A 16,514-nucleotide genomic window follows, 5' to 3' on the forward strand; every position below is an offset into this window, starting at 1 on the left:
ATCTTCTTGCAGTCCATGGGACTCTCAAGAGTCTCCTCCAGCACCATAATTCAAAAGCATCAATTCCCCCCAAAATATAGGAGGGCTCTAAAAGGGCCCAGCCCCTATTCCCACAGGCATCTCATTGTCCACTGTGAGAGCAGGATGTTGGGTTAGCTGGGTCACTAGACTAATCCAGCTGCGCTCTTATGTTCCTTCAGCATCTGCTGTCTGAGACCACTACTTTTGCCCAATGGTGAGGCTCTACTTGTTTGGAGAATATTCCCTGAAAGGTTGTACAAGAGGTTTTCTTTGTCCGTTTGAAGCAAATTCATTTGAGCTCTGTTTCAAACATATTCTCCTCCTTTGTAACTTCACAGAGAAGGACAAAAAAAATTGGGGGGATTACAAACCTAATATATAATTTGCACATCTGAAAATGTGCTGCAGCCATTAAAGACTAATAAAATAAAGCAGATTAAAAGGATAGCTCCCTTAAAGATTGATCTTGGCTACCCAAGGTCAAAAGTAAATTATAAGTAATGCAGTCAAGAAGTTGGACGGCACTGACTGGATAAATGTCATAACTGAAACAAGCAGTAACTCAATTTTCTATATTTGAACATCTCATTATATTCCATGCCATTGAAAGACATATTAGGTTCCTGAGAGGTGACACAGAAGGTCTCCAGCTGAAAATCCAGCCCTTAATTATTTTGTGGAGGTTAATGTGCCTATAGGAGTGCAGTAGCTCGGACTTAACAGTGACTAATAGATTCCGATGGAAACGAATTTAATGGAAAATTAATAAAGCGGTACAGAACGGTCCTAGGTTTAAATATGAAGGCTTGGAACAATTGCAAGAAAAAGTAGGTCTCAAGTTCAAATGCCTCCTTTTGAAGAGTTCCATTGCTCAGGTGGTTGGCGTCTAGGTGAGAGGTCCAGCATCATGAGTAGTCTTTTGAACATTTACAGTAGTTTACAATGTGTGTTAACACACTCTCAGTAAAGGCTGTACATGTTGGTTTTCCATAGGGAAGGTCAGTGGATTAGTGGTAGAGCATAGCCTTTGCATGAAGAAGGTCTCAGATCCAGTCAAATATCTCTAGTTCTGAGAGGTGCCAGAACTGAGTTTCAGTGACTTCTTGCTGGAAAAAAAAGCCCTGATGTTAAGGCACTACATAGAAATAATATTTGCACAGGCTCTGTGTGCAGTGTGTGGCAGAGTGAGCAGCCCTGTCCTATTCACTATTGGAAGCTACCTTATACTGAGCCAAACAATTGGTGCATCTAGTTCAGTATTGTCTACACTGAGTGGCAGCAGCTCTGTGGGATTTGAGGCAGGAAATTTTCCTAGCCTTACCTCGAGAGACCAAGGATTGAACTTGGGACCTTCTGTATGCAAGACACATGCTCTTCCTCTGAGTTATGGCCCTTTGCGTGGTGATTCCCTCCTCCCACCAGTTGGAATAAATGAAGACACAGGACACCGTTATTTTAGGTTAATGGGCAAAAAATGGCCACAACTTTATTGGTTACAGGTAAGAGCGGTATTGGCTTTAGGCATTGGTCCTATCAGACTATCCGGCATGAAACCGGAAAGGGTTAACACCAGCAGGGGGAGCCCCTGAGATGCACATCCCTAGGCACTCCCCGAGGGGTCACCGCTCGGGGGCGCACTTTAGGCCCTGGCCTCCATAGGTTTCGGACGAGGCAACGCCCCCTGGAATCCTTTACCAGACTACCCTTAAATATTTGGGGGAGGTGATGGCGCTCCTCCCCCCAACTCATCTGCATAATAATACCCCTACCAATGCCTAACCACCAAACCAAGGACGTTGTGACGATTTGCTACGAGGTAGGGGAAAAAGCCAAATGGCCAGTACCAATTTGCCAAGTGGAAAAATTCTTACCAGGCCCCTTTCGACAACCAACCGAGGTCCATATCAAGGTCAGAGGGAAAACCTAGAGGGTGGGTGGGAAACCGCAGCTGCAGTGAGGACAAAAAGGGGAGATTCCGGGGCCGCGCCGACCTTAAGTGAACCAGGCCACGCCCCCGGGGCCAGCCGATTGGCTGGCCCTGGGGCTGACACGGCCCGAGGATTCCCCAGGTCGCGCAGGGCTGAAGGCAGCCCCGCACAGTTGTTGGGGGCGTGAGCCCACAACTCCAGCTCCTCCTTATGTCGGAAGTGGCTTTCTCAATATGTGTTCCTCTTCACACGTTCCCAAATACACAGCTGGGAAACCTTATGGAATGACGACAGTGCTGAACACCATGGCAACAACATTCTTTTTTCCTGCCAGCTAGGCAGTCTTTTTTCTCGTTTTCTTTTTTTTTTTTAACAGCATACATGTCTTAGCATCAGCCGTCAGGGAGGCTGGCTCCTTCCGAGTTTCCGGGAGATAATCTTCTTACTCAAGGAGTTTACAAGAAGATTGTGTTAACATTTCGCATGATGCATTTGTCAATTTCCATCTTGAAATCTAGCCTGCATTTGCTAACATCCTCCTAGGAGCCACAGCTGGAATGAGCTTCAGTCCCATTTGAGCTAATTGGGCTATTGAAAGAGAAATTCAAAAAGCGTAAAGGGAATATCCCTATTGAAGTGTTCATGTGCATCTGTAGACGATTAAAGGAATAATGTGCAACAATGTTTATTTTAAAAACTGATAAATGGTGGAGGTTTAGCCATTCTCAACAACAACAAAAAAAAGACCTGCTCAGAGCCCCCTGGAACACCTCTTTTGTTGTCTGAGGCAGAGAAGCAAATCATGCCCTCCTTTCCTCAAGTTGAGGTTCACAGTACCCCAGGCCAAGTTTTCATGGCACATGAGCAGGGCTGGATTAAGAAAATAGGCATGTGCATCAAAGGAAGGGGAACAAAACAGAAATTTCCCACTGATGGATTTACCATGGACCATATGGTGCAACTGAACCAGGTTCCACAAAAAAGGCTCCCACAATAAATGGGGGGGGGGGAATCACATTCATATGCATACAATACTAATAACACAGCAATAAAAAAATAGTAATAATAGAGATGAATGATATATGGTTTCTTATTGTTTATATTTTGAATTAGATATATATGGGGGCACTAAAACATTTTAAGTGCTTAGGGCCTCTAAAAGCCCTGCACATGAGTCTGAAAATCCAGCATCTCTTCCTCTTTGGTCCTCTTTGGAATCCCATCACAAACAGTGTTGCTGGCATGGGAAAGGACTGGTGGTGTCTCATTGCATGGTACCCTTATGTGAGAGAGGGGGGATCCCAGGAACAGACCAAGACCACCAGCTGCTGGCTTCCCAGTGGGGCTCCTCAGCTTGCATGCATTCTCGCAGAACAGAAGCCCTGAGGCCTGGATTCAGCAGCTTCCAGCCAGTGGCGAAGCTGCATGCTCCGGCACCGGGTGCAGAGAGCAGGTGGGGGCATGGCCAGCGTGCGCCCTGGGGGTGTGGTGTGCCACCTGCGGGGGTGTGGTACCTGGCGCAGTGAGGAGGTGTGCGGTGCATGTCCAGGGGGGCGGCTGCAATGGTACCCCCTCCCCGATGGTGCCGGGGCGGTGTGCTCCCCCCCCATTCCTCCGCCAGTGCTCCCAGCAACACCTGCCACTCCACTCCCTAGCTGAATTGCACCATCTAGCTGGGTTGGTGGATTTAAATTTGGGCTGTTGTGGGGGCAGGCCTGCTACCAGCAAGGGTGACAGCAAAGAGGGGAGCCCCTTCAGGGGAGAACAAGGGCAAGGGAAAAGAAGGACAGGGAGCTGTGGGGGAAAATGCATTTTTCTACAGACCTGCTAGAACTGTGTCTGGTCTGTTTCTGTCCCCATATCCTTTCAGGGATTTTCAATGCAATTACCCAAATAATTATTATGGGATACAAGCAGGAATTACTTGCCATTCCGCCCTATGTTCGCCGCATGTGGAAATGTTTCCATTCTTCTGTGGCTAATCTTCCACCAAAAAGCTATGTTATTAACCTCCCCGTCCTGCCCTTTACGTAATTCAGTACGTAAACTGCATTGCCATAACGTAATTCCACCCCACTCATTTCAGTGCAAAGGAAACACAGCACAAAGGTGTGGGAAAGTAACCATTTACACATTGTTTGTGGACTGAAATCAACAAGAACAGCGAATGCCAGTTGCATTTGCTGGATTGATTTTCGTTCCAGACAGGAGACAGATGAATGAACTCCTGTTTCTGTTTTTGTCAGAATTCTCTGATATCCCCAGATGTAGTTACAAGAAACTTGTGGCTATTGGGATCATATAAAAGTCAGTGGTGAGGAACAAGGACTACCCAGTTTTCATTTGCCTATAGCTCCCACAAACCTAGACCATTGCCCATGCAGTCTGAGGTTGATGACAGTAAGAGCTCCGCAACATACAACAATTGGAGACCTTCAGGTTCTCCATTCCAGGAAAAAGCATACCCCTCATTCTAAAGTCCTGATGTGCCAATTTAGTGCCTCTGTTTTCTATCCACAAAGACACACAACGTCAGAATCAAGACAGCAAGTTAATAATTGCTCGCTTGTTAGGTTTCCAATGTTAATTAGGGCCTAAGGGCTTCTGGCTGTAGATCTGAACAGCACAGCCCCTCTGAAAAACAAAGCATTGAACTTGTATGGAAGGGGGGGTGCAAAATTAATATGCATCCACAAACAGGGAAGGGCATGTAATTCACAAGAAAGAGAAAGAAGAGGGTGTTGCATTCTAGGGCACACATAAAATGATGTGTTTAGGTCTTAATCTGGGCCTGAAGTCAACGCATTTCAGACCTAGAAAATGTTTTAATTCCAGAGCTTCAATTAAATATGAGCTCACTCTTCCAGTTCTGTTTCTTTCCCGTTCCATGGTTTTATCACTGTCTTCCTTTCCTCCTGAATTCCTAGTTTAACGAGGATAATGTCTGGAATTTGAGGCACAGGTAGACTGAAACAGATTACACCTCCTTCCATTTCTTTGCCTCTTTTTTTGTAGCCCTGATACCAGTGTGAGTGACCAATGCAGGTGTGTGCTTTGATGAAATCCAAAGCAATACTGGTCAGACCTGTTTATTTCTTTATGTATGCCATGGAAACAACACAGAGATAAAATAAATGGGAAAGCAGAATAACAAGTATTGGGATAATATTTCAAGTATTAATTAAATATATGCTGCCAGCTGTGAATGTCAACAACTTGAGGATAGAATTATCCTAATAATTGCTGTGATTATGTTACTCCACAGCAACAATGCCATATTGATTAGAAGTTCTTGGGATGGAACTAATTGAATATTTCGGCAAATTCAACAGCAATTGCTCTAAGAAGCCAGTGGAAGGGCTTTGTGTTCATTTGAAAATATGAAAATATTGCTGGGATGAAGACTGTTGCGAGCATAAATACTGGGTACAAATAAAGGGTACTATCAGGACCAAACTTGGGATAGTAGTCCATGGTGAGCCAAGGGCTGTGAACCAGGAGCCAAGCTCCAAGCCAGATGTCAGGAGAGAAAGTGAGACCCAAAGAACAAATAAGGAGAGTAAGTTAAGAAGCGAACCAAAAGTCAAGAATGAAAGCCATTCAAGGATGCAGGAATGCACCTGAGTTCAGGTAGACCTTACAGCTCAAGCAGGCTCGGATGGTAAAGGAATCGCCTTATACCCTTTCTTGCTCCTGAGGAAGCCAATGGCCAATTTGAGTAGCTGGAATCTGATGGTACTTACTGAGAAGCTTCCACCTGCAATTCAGTGATTTCACCATGTGATGCAGCAAGACACAATCTCCATTGTCTTATACAAACAGACCAATAGATCTTGGATATGAAATTCATGTGTTGGTGGCTGTTGGGGAATTTGCTAAAGATTGAAAATATAGTGGTTCCTTACTTGGTCTGATCTGATCTAATTCTATGAACTGGTGTGTTGAAAATTTTATTCACTATTCGCAGGATTCACTCTATATGTCCTAGCTTTTCACAAGGACAGAAGTCATGTTAGCATCACCCAAAGCTTCTCCAAACACCTATAGAGCACAGGGACATGGGAGAAGACACACACTTCCTTATATGGAAAGGTTGGTGCCTTGGATAGCCCATAGCTAATGACTTGTTTATGTATCAACCAACCAACCAATCAAAAAACAAACATATGATCCATTGATAGGACATTTTCCGAATGAACAGCAATCAGTAAATTCCCCCTGGCTCAATTCATAGCTAATTTGGGCTTCCCAAGATCTCTCAGGCAGAGAGAGAGAGAAAAAAAATCTGTATTTTCTGCTCTTGAAAACCAAAAACCAAAAAAACCACCACAACTGATGCCCAACAACAACAGAAATCATGCCTGACTTCCCCCTGCCATCCGTCTCTACTAGTCCCTCCCGTTCTCAAGGAAACTTGCCTGAGAGAAACCTGCTCCTTACTAACAATGTAAGCCTTATATTGAAAGCCCAGAGAAGGCATTTCAGGTTCTTTGCTTAAGAACTGAACACTAATAAGCAGGCTCAATGACATAACATCCTGCCATGGTGCATGGGATGTTGTTTTCTCTGCCGTCTGGCCCAATTCATTGAATTGGAAGGCATAGGACTCTACAGATCTCATGCACCCTAGAAGGAAATGACACTTCTAGGCATTTTCCTGAGCACCCAGGTGTCAAATATGGTTCAGTATGGCTGGGAAACCATCCCCCACCATCCAATTCAGGGCTTGATTTGGGACTGCAGATTTGCTCAAACCTAGAGCAATCTGAGGTTGACCTAATCTAGATCTGGGCTCTGATCTGATTTAAACATTAAACATGCAGTTGGAAGGGGGGGAGGTGACGCTACCTCTCCTCCCATCCCTCCCTACTGCACTTCAGAGAGCAAGATTAAAATGTTTGCTCACCACATGGTTCAGTCCTGTTCTACAAATGCATCCCCCCTGTTGTGAAAAGTCTCGTACAGCCAAATCACAATGTGGGGCTGTTTGAAAGTCCTCTTGCAAACAGCACCACATTACTCCTTGCAGAGGCTAACTCTCCCTGCTGTCCCCCTCCCTGCCATTGTACAGTCCTGGTTGCTTCTGGTGGGCTTAACTGACCTGGGGAGATCAGGAGCTGTCTTAACCCAATTCAGTGCAGGCTTCAGGCTTCGGCCGATTCCAGTGCTAGTTAAGACAAGTCCCATAAAAATGGTAAGTGCTTTGAACAATGCCAAAGAGCTACGAAATGAAGGGAGGCGAGCAATGGGGATGCACATGTGGAAGAACAGCAAATGAGCAAGAGTAAGAAGGACCTTGCATATTTATGGCCAGAAGATAAAACCGTGCCTTGCCATTTAAATCTTGCAGCATCTATGGCTAAAAATTAGCTGATTCGAATGTATGTGAGCGGAAAGCTTATAAGGGCATCATTATTCAATAAAACGCAGCCAATGCCTCTGTTGAAAATCACACCTGACAGGCTGAAGAGCTTCTAAAGTGTTTCTAAGTCTGGGAAATTAAATCCATATCATTATGGGATGCACACGCACATAGAGAGAGATGTTTTGAGTTTCTCAAGCTGGGAGAAAATGTGTTCCATGATATAATTTACCTTGTGCTGAGCCTGACATTGTTAAACTACAATTCCCATCATCCTTGATCATCAGCCATGATGATGGGAGGCCACAGGCTTCAGCACCATTAAATGCAATGGCACTTGCTTGCAGGTGAATGGGCATGGAATTGCACTGCAAATCTAGACAGCTTTGTGGATCCCAACATCAATACTGAGCAGTGTAGAAAGAAATAGGGGAGGGACACTGAGGAGGAGGAGGAGGAGGAGGAGGAGGAGGAGGAGGAGGAGGAGGAGGAGGAGAAGAAGAAGAAGAAGAAGAAGAAGAAGAAGAAGAAGAAGAAGAAGAAGAAGAAGAAGAAGAAGAAGAATTTATTATTTATACCCCGCCCATCTGAATGGGTTTCCCCAGCCACTCTGGGCGGCTTCCAACAAAATATTAAAATACGATTGTCCACCAAACATTAAAAGCTTCCCTAAACAGGGCTGCCTTCAAATGTCTTCTGAAAGTCTGGTAGTTGTTTTTCTCTTTGACATCTGGTGGGAGGGCGTTTCACAAGGCAAGTGCCACTACCGAGAAGGCCCTCTGCCTGGTTCCCTGTAACGTGGCTTCTCGCAGCGAGGGAACCACCGGAAGCTCAGGACCCCTTAACCTTATTGACCATCTTTCCCCATATGAACTGAATTGTATCCTGCAGTCATCACCTGTGGCCCCCTTCTTCATGTGCCTCCTCGATGGGAGGTCTGGAGGGAAGAAACACAAGGATGGTCCTTTTCTGTGGTGGGAGGCTCACCTTGCCTCAGCGTTATACATCCTTATACACCAGATGAAAATAATAATAATTTTTTTTTGCCAGGCCTTTGGGTTTTAATTACCTATGGCAGCGGTTTTCAACCAATCTGCCATGACAACCTGGGGTGCTTTGAATGACGGTTAGGGATCCCGCAGGCAATCCTGGCCTCTGTCCTTCTTTCCTTCCCTTCCACCTCTGATGTCCTCTTGTGTCTCTGCCTTCCAAAGGCTTGCACAACTGTTTGTTGCAGCGGCCCTGGCTACAAGCTCCCCAGGTGAATGGTGCCTCTTTGGCTGGCCAGAGAGTGCTTCCCAGGCCCCTGTGGAGCAGTGTGAGGAGGCACCTCTTTGGAGGGCAGGGGGGGGGCAAGTCAGAGACAGCTGTGGCTGCCCAGAGGGCTCCCAAGGGGAGGAGAGGAGGCTGAGGGAACACTCCACAAGGAAGGGTGTTTGAAAAAAGGGTGAGAGGCTGCCAGCTCTGCGGGAAAGGATTACATAACTGGGCTCCTGAGTCCCACAGAGGTGCCACAGAAAAAATGTAGTTGGTCAAGGGAGCTGTGGGCTCAGAAAGGTTGAAAACCTCTGATCTAGACTATCTTAGATACTGGAGTAGACAAAATGCTTTGGAGGACCATATTCCCACCAAGCTCTGCTAGTTGGAGCAACTAAAGACAAGAGATTGGGGACAAAAATGTCAAGACAAACTTAGGGTTGTTTAATAATTTTTTATTATTATTTATACCCCACCCATCTGGCTGGGTATCCCCAACTACTCTGGGTGGTTTATAATCTCCAAATGGAAAAAAATATTTATCCCTTAATTCATGTGAACTTAGAAATTAGATCTTTGACCATGACACCATCCAAGACAGAGCTTCCATTACTGCGGGCCGTTACTCTGTTTGGTACCATGAAATTCAAGGTCTCGCTACTTTAAAACACTGACTTTTCAACATTTATGTAGAGCCTTTGTTGAACTTAGGTTTCAACAGCATACTCAGAAGGGAGATACCTTGGAATAGCTCGTATGGCATGGACATGCATTTATGGATGTAATCAGGTTGAGGATATCATGCACTATTGTTGATTTGCCCTTTGTATACAGTGCCCGAATAATTTTTTGCAACTCCTATTCCTTATTGGTTCTCAGATCGATCGCCCCAGGAAGTGATAGTTGAACTCTTAGCTGATAAATATTACACATCTGGTAGTCAAATTTGCTCTGGCGGCTTTGTTCCAGGAATGTTAATGCATTGGAATTTTAAAATTTTATGCTGAAGACTTTTATAGACTTAGGTTGTGTGATTTTAAAGGAAAGCCTTGCTTTTGCCCTCTGTGGTTCCTTGTGAAGGCCTTTGGCTATATTCAATAAATTGAATTGCCTTGTGAAACTTTTAATATTTTCACAAACATTGGAAAAAAAGAAAACAAGGAAAAATCTAAAAGACAATTCTGTTTTTAAAAAGCTGGGTTAAAACATACGTACCCCACTCAAGGAGGTCAGGCTAGGAGGTAGAGGCAGTGCTAGCACAGCATCCAGTTTACTCTGAATAGCCTCCTTCTCTGGAGGCCCTTCACTGACAGGGAGAGGTGCTCCATGGTTGTTGTTGTTGTTAGTTGTTTAGTCGTGTCCAACACTTCGTGACTCCATGGACCAGAGCACGCCAGGCACTCCTGTCTTCCACTGCCTCCCGCAGCTTGGTCAAACTCATGTTGCTAGCTTCGAGAACACTGTCCAGCCATCTCGTCCTCTGTCATCCCCTTCTCCTTGTGCCCTCCATCTTTCCCAACATCAGGGTCTTTTCCAGGGAGTCTTCTCTTCTCATGAGGTGGCCAAAGTATTGGAGTCTAAGCTTCACGATCTGTCCTTCCAGTGAGCACTCAGGGCTGATTTCCTTCAGAATGGGTCGGTTTGATCTTCTTGCAGTCCATGGGACTCTCAAGAGTCTCCTCCAGCACCATAATTCAAAAGCATCAATTCTTCGGCGATCAGCCTTCTTTATGGTCCAGCTCTCACTTCCATACAATCACTACTGGGAAAACCAAAGCTTTAACTATACAGACCTTTGTCGGCAAGGGAGGAGGGCTATAACTAGGGCTGCTCAGTGTCATCAGTGGAAAACGCATGGTTCCTTTCTTGAATCTCGATTCTAGCTCCCCATCCTCCAAGCTGACAGCACCTTCCAAGGACTCTGACATTTCTTAAGGGTCCACCAACACTTCCTCCATCCTATTAGGATCTTCTCCTGCTCCAGCTCTCTGAGCTTCTCTCATTCTTCCTCAGGATGGCGCCACTCCCTTTGTCACACTTTCATGGGACTCATGACTGATGTTGTTGGACTTTCATCTCCTGTCAGCCCCAGCCAGTCTTGGGTGATGAGAACTGTAGTTCAAAAATGTCTGAAAGGTCACAGAATGCCCATCCCTGCTTTACATGATCATGTGGGAACTAACAGATTTCCACTGGCCAGAGTGAACTGTTCTTCTGCAGTGAGCGCCTTAATTATTGGAAGAGTGCTGCTGGAATCAATGGGTCTTGCTTTTAAATAAAGCATGCAATTAACTGAAGTGCAAATTACTGCAACCCAGATTGATTGGGCTTAGTAAACAGTCTATTGTGGAGAAACAGATCTGCAACTCAAATTGCCTTTTTTAAAAAGCTGATCTGCTTGACTGGGCTTCTGTGTATGTCAGATCTGAAAGGTGTTCAGAAGATGTTCAGCAGAGTGTGATTTTTTATTTTTATTTTTACATTGAGGTGGGGAGCATTCAAAAATGAGTTTCATTCTGGATAAAGAATAAACCTTTATTAGGCCAACTTATTGCGAAATAAGTGTGCAAGCTTTTGGGTTTTCCGAAACTCTTCAACAGGCTAGATGGTAAGCAAAGCAAGGGCGCGGGGGGGGGGGGAACGACTGACTACTCTTAAAGCCATGAGTTTGCATATATTCTCACTGCTTCATCTCATTGCGAATCTTCTCTCCTGTTGACACATTATAACAAATGAACGAATGAAGAAGGCCTTCTCGGTAGGGGCATCCTCCCTGTGGAACACCCTCCCTTCAGATATCAAGGAGATAACGAACTACCATATTTATTCAAATATAATACTCACCTCTCTCTTTTTGACCAAATAATGTTGCGAAAATTAAGGTGCGCATTTGATTCGATGGCACATTTTCCAGCAAATCCTTTTTTTGGTTTCAAGGTTCTGAAAATTGAGTGCCACCCTTTTCACTTTTGGCACAGAGAATCCAAGGGGATCAAATTGGAGGACAACGTGTTAGGGCCTCATACTTTCTACTCAGTGTTCCGTATGTGACTCCTTCTAACCACCAAGCAAGTATTCTAAGTGTATAGGGAGATGGAGTGGCTCTGATAAATAATTCATTCTGAAACATGGATGGTGCTGACAGGATTTATACTTTATTAAGATTTAAAGGCATCCTACTACTGAAGAGCTAAAGCATAAGAGTATACTAACAAAATACGATTTCAGCTGAATGTGACTCCCAAGTGTGTGCTCCCATCCAGCAGCATTCAAATCAGAGAAGACCCCCCTCCCAAGCTTGGATCCTGTATTTTATTTCATTACAAAACCCATATGCCCAACCCCAAACTGCTATATATGATGATGCCAAGCATTTTTATTATCACAATAGTTCCACATACACCAAAATATCTCGACTCATCCCCTCCTCGTGTTCTCTCATCCTGTTTTTCATGCTTGGCTGTCCCTGTTGAGATTGCCAGAAATTGCCAGGTTTCTCAAACTGACTCTTAAAAATAGTCACAAGATGTTCTCACTAGAAATGACAAGTCGTTCCATGTCAGAAATTCCTTTCTCTCTCTCTCTCTCTTGCACTCTTTCTGTCTTTGTCAGCTCTATATATTAGACAAACAGTCCCTGGTCAGCATGGCACAATGTTGATTTGGGCCAATTTACAGTACTCTTAGCCTTTTTATTATTAATTTTATATTTTACATTTATATCCCATTCTCCCTCACAAGAATGCCCAGGGAAGCAAACACGCAAACAATTAAACAACTAAAACACACAAAAACATCAACTCCAATGAGGATGCAGACTGGGAAAGGTCTCTATTTAAAATTGTTACGAAAAAGGAGCAATGCTGCTGAGTGCTCCAGATGGCTGGAAAGCCAAACAGGATGTTTATGTTATGGGACTGTACCGTGGGAACCAGGGACAGTCTATTATGTGCTCTGAGCACCGGATGTTAGCTCAGAGTGTCACATGACCCTGTACTGGAAGTACATGGGTGGAGTTTATTCTCACTCTGCAGCTGGGTATCAGAGGGTACAGACATGTTGTTCTCTGCACTGAGGAAAGACAGAAATAAAGGCATGTAAATACATTTCTGTCTGTCTCTTTCCCCTCCCTGGGGATGGCAGGGAGTGAGGGAGGAGGAGTGGCTGTGTTCTTCTTTCACGTTTGAAGAAGGATCGGCCGATAAAGACCTCGCCTTGTCTTGCCGGGAGTCGTTGACGGGGGGGTCAACATGGAATCAAGCCGGGCACCTGGAGAGTGGCCAAATTCCTCTGAAGATATGGCTTGATATCAACATATGGTAGCAGACGCTGCTGGTTATCTGATCCATGGGATTCAGCATGAGAGGTGAGAGGTTGATGGATCGTGTGCCATCCTCTGCACCAAGGAAAGAAGATAACGTCTGCATTGCAGCCAGAAGCTGAACAGACGGCTGGCCCCAAGAGGGGGTGTTTTCCAAGCAACGGAGCCCCAAAAAGGTATGCTGAATATCGGGCTAGAAGTGTGAATGCAGAATGATTTATTCTCTGGTTCACGAGAGAGCTGCGTTTGGCAAAACAGCTCTGAAAGAAAGGCTTGCATACCAGAAATTCTTGCGGCGAGATAAGGATGAAAAGTATGCACAGTTGCTAAGCAACGACAGTCAGTAAGTGGAAAACTACTGACACCTGGGGCTGGCTCAGTCAGAGCCGGGAAAGCGAAAGTTGTTTTGATTTTCAGACAGCTTTGAGGCTTGCCTGCCTGGGAGAGAGGCAGAAAGACAGCTCAAAAAGGAGCTTTTGGATTTTAACTAGCTCGAGAGTGCAGAGCTGAGACTTGAGTTCAGCATGGATGCCAAGAAGGGGGGAGTGCCCCTGAGTGCCGTGGTTCAGGATGAACACAGCCGGCATGCTGCACTGAAAGTGAAGGACAGGGGGAGGGAAGAACGGAGTTCTAGTTCCCCCGCAGATGTTGCTACTGGAGAGGATGCTGTAGCTTTGAACGTTGTCCGATGTTACAATTGCGGACAGGCTGGGCATCTTCAGCGGAGCTGCAAGAAGCCACGCCAGCCGAAAGGAGCGAAGGGCCGCTCAGCAAAGCCTGAGGCATCAGGCAAAGGTCATACCAAGCCTATGGTGGAACCTGCAAGGGCTCTGATGGCGAAAGGAACCACGCCAGATGTTGGGAACTCGTTTGTAATTGACACTGGATGTAATTTTCATATGTCCCCGCACAGAGGACTCTTTTCGACGTTTAAGAAGCAAAGCTTCGCTGTGGAACAAGCCAACGGTCAGAAGCTGGAGGCGACTGGGGTTGGATCTGTGTATCTTAAGAGTCTGAACTTGACAATACACAATGTTTACTTGGTTCCTGAACTGAAGTTCAATCTGCTGAGTGTTTCGCAGATTGCAAAGAAAGGACTGAGACTGTCCTATGATGATAAGAGCTGCGAGATCTTCAAAGATGGAGAGTTATATCTTTCTGCCAGACAGAAAGGTGGACTGTATTTGTTGGACTTTGACCAAAGTGATTACATGGAATGTAATTCTGAGTCTAACATGATTTCTCTTGCAGGTGTGACCAAAACGAGCGCCAAGAAGGTGGCCAGGGTCGACAGAGCGTTTCAGCGGGTGTATGCTGATGTGATTGGTCCTCTAGAACCATCTAGAGGCAATGCAAGATTTTATCTTGTGTGTGTGGATCATTTCTCTAACTTTGTCTGGGTTTATGTGTTAAAGAAACCACAGGAAGCCTTGGAAAGGTTTCAAGAGTTTTGTGACAAGGTTAAAGACATGCATGATGCTAACATTGATTGTCTTTTGACAGATGAGAAGCAGATTTTTCTTTTACAGGATTTCCAGAGGTTCCTGCAGAAGAAGGGGATCAAACACAAGATTGCTGTTTCAGCGGAAGCGTGGAACAGGGGTGTCTGTGTAAAAGTGAACAAAGAATTGCAAAAGGGGATGAAAGCGCAATTGCTTAGTTCACATCTGCCACATGAGTTCTGGGCGGAGTCACTCATGTCGTTTTGTCATGCGTGGGTGAGAAAGGTTTCAAGAGAGTTGGGAAGTTCTCCTTTTGAGAAACTGTTCCAGAGAAAACCTTCTGTTGCCCATTTCAAGGTTTTTGGGTCTCATGTGAGGACAGAAGCTCCAGGTGGAGTAAAGAATGCCAGAGGCATTTTTGTGGGATATGAAAAGGGTCTCTACAGAGTAATTTTGTCTGAATCTGGTCAGGTGATTCTCACAAAATTTCTAGAGAGTGCTCCTGAAAAGGAGAGAGTGATAGCACACACATTTCCCACAGAGGACGATTATGATGATGATGATTTCACAGAGTACAGTGGTACTGAGAGTGATGACACTGATAGCTCGGAGAGCTCAGTTGTCACAGTCGTTGAGAGGAAATCTCACACAATGGATAGACCTTCACAGGTGAAGGATGAACCACTGTTTGCTGTTGGAACTGGTTCTCCTAAGAGTCCTGAGACAGAACCAGTGAGCAGAGAGGATCAGCACCTCATACGCAGGTCTGTGAGAGTCACAAAGGGTGAACCACCCAAAAGGTACTCAGAAGAGTATGCTAATTTAGCTGTTGCATGTGTTGCTGTAGTACACAACCGAGGACAGGTTGGAGCTGTGTCTAAGTCAGAGACAAAGACACAACAGAGAGTTGCTAGCCAAGGTAATGCAGATGCACTCATTCCTTGGAAGCCAGACAACCAGAGAGGTACACTGGGGAAACCAGTGGCGGGTAGTTCCAAGGGTGGAACTGAAACAACAGGGGAGTGTTATGTGTATAACAACTGTTTGTTTTCTTCTCTGGATCACGCTTTGCTTGCCGCAACATGCATTGATTCTTTTGGGGGAGGTTGTTACGAAAAAGGAGCAATGCTGCTGAGTGCTCCAGATGGCTGGAAAGCCAAACAGGATGTTTATGTTATGGGACTGTACCGTGGGAACCAGGGACAGTCTATTATGTGCTCTGAGCACCGGATGTTAGCTCAGAGTGTCACATGACCCTGTACTGGAAGTACATGGGTGGAGTTTATTCTCACTCTGCAGCTGGGTATCAGAGGGTACAGACATGTTGTTCTCTGCACTGAGGAAAGACAGAAATAAAGGCATGTAAATACATTTCTGTCTGTCTCTTTCCCCTCCCTGGGGATGGCAGGGAGTGAGGGAGGAGGAGTGGCTGAGTTCTTCTTTCACGTTTGAAGAAGGATCGGCCGATAAAGACCTCGCCTTGTCTTGCCGGGAGTCGTTGACGGGGGGGTCAACATGGAATCAAGCCGGGCACCTGGAGAGTGGCCAAATTCCTCTGAAGATATGGCTTGATATCAACAAAAATAACCAGGGCCGGCTTACCCATAGATGCTAGGGGTGCGGGGCACCCGGGTGCCGGGCTCTCAGGGACGCCAGGCCGAGAGTCCAGGGCTGAGATTTGGAGTCCGGGGATTGAAGAGCTGGGCCAACCAATAGCTGCTATTGAGCAGAGCAGAGCCCATCGGAATCCCGCCGGCTTTTCTGCTGCAAGTGCTGAGGCAGCCAGCCGGTTCTGCCTTCCTGCGCACCTGGGATTGGCGGGCCATCGAGACGCCTGCCCAGCACACACACGCTGCTCACACAAGGTGCACAGTTTCTCTCCTAAACCCCTGCATGGATTGCTCTCCTCCCTCTACTCGCAGCAGCATGGGAGAGAATTGTGTGCCCCCCAAAAGCTCAACAACTCTGAGCTGCCCTCCCTAAAAAAGCTTAACAACTTTGGCCTGCCCCTTCCCAAATGGGGGCGCTGGGCAGTTTTTTGCACCCCAGCATCGTATATGCTAAAGACAGCCCTGGATTTGACACTGTGCTCAGGATCTCCTCAAACCTCAAAGTCAACTCTGCCTATTTTGGACCACACACCTGCTCTTTTTGCTCCCCTTGAATCAGAACCAGCTGCTTCTG

Source organism: Podarcis filfolensis, assembly GCF_964270895.1.
Source record: "Podarcis filfolensis genome assembly, chromosome: 15".
Classification (NCBI taxonomy): Eukaryota; Metazoa; Chordata; class Lepidosauria; order Squamata; family Lacertidae; genus Podarcis; species Podarcis filfolensis.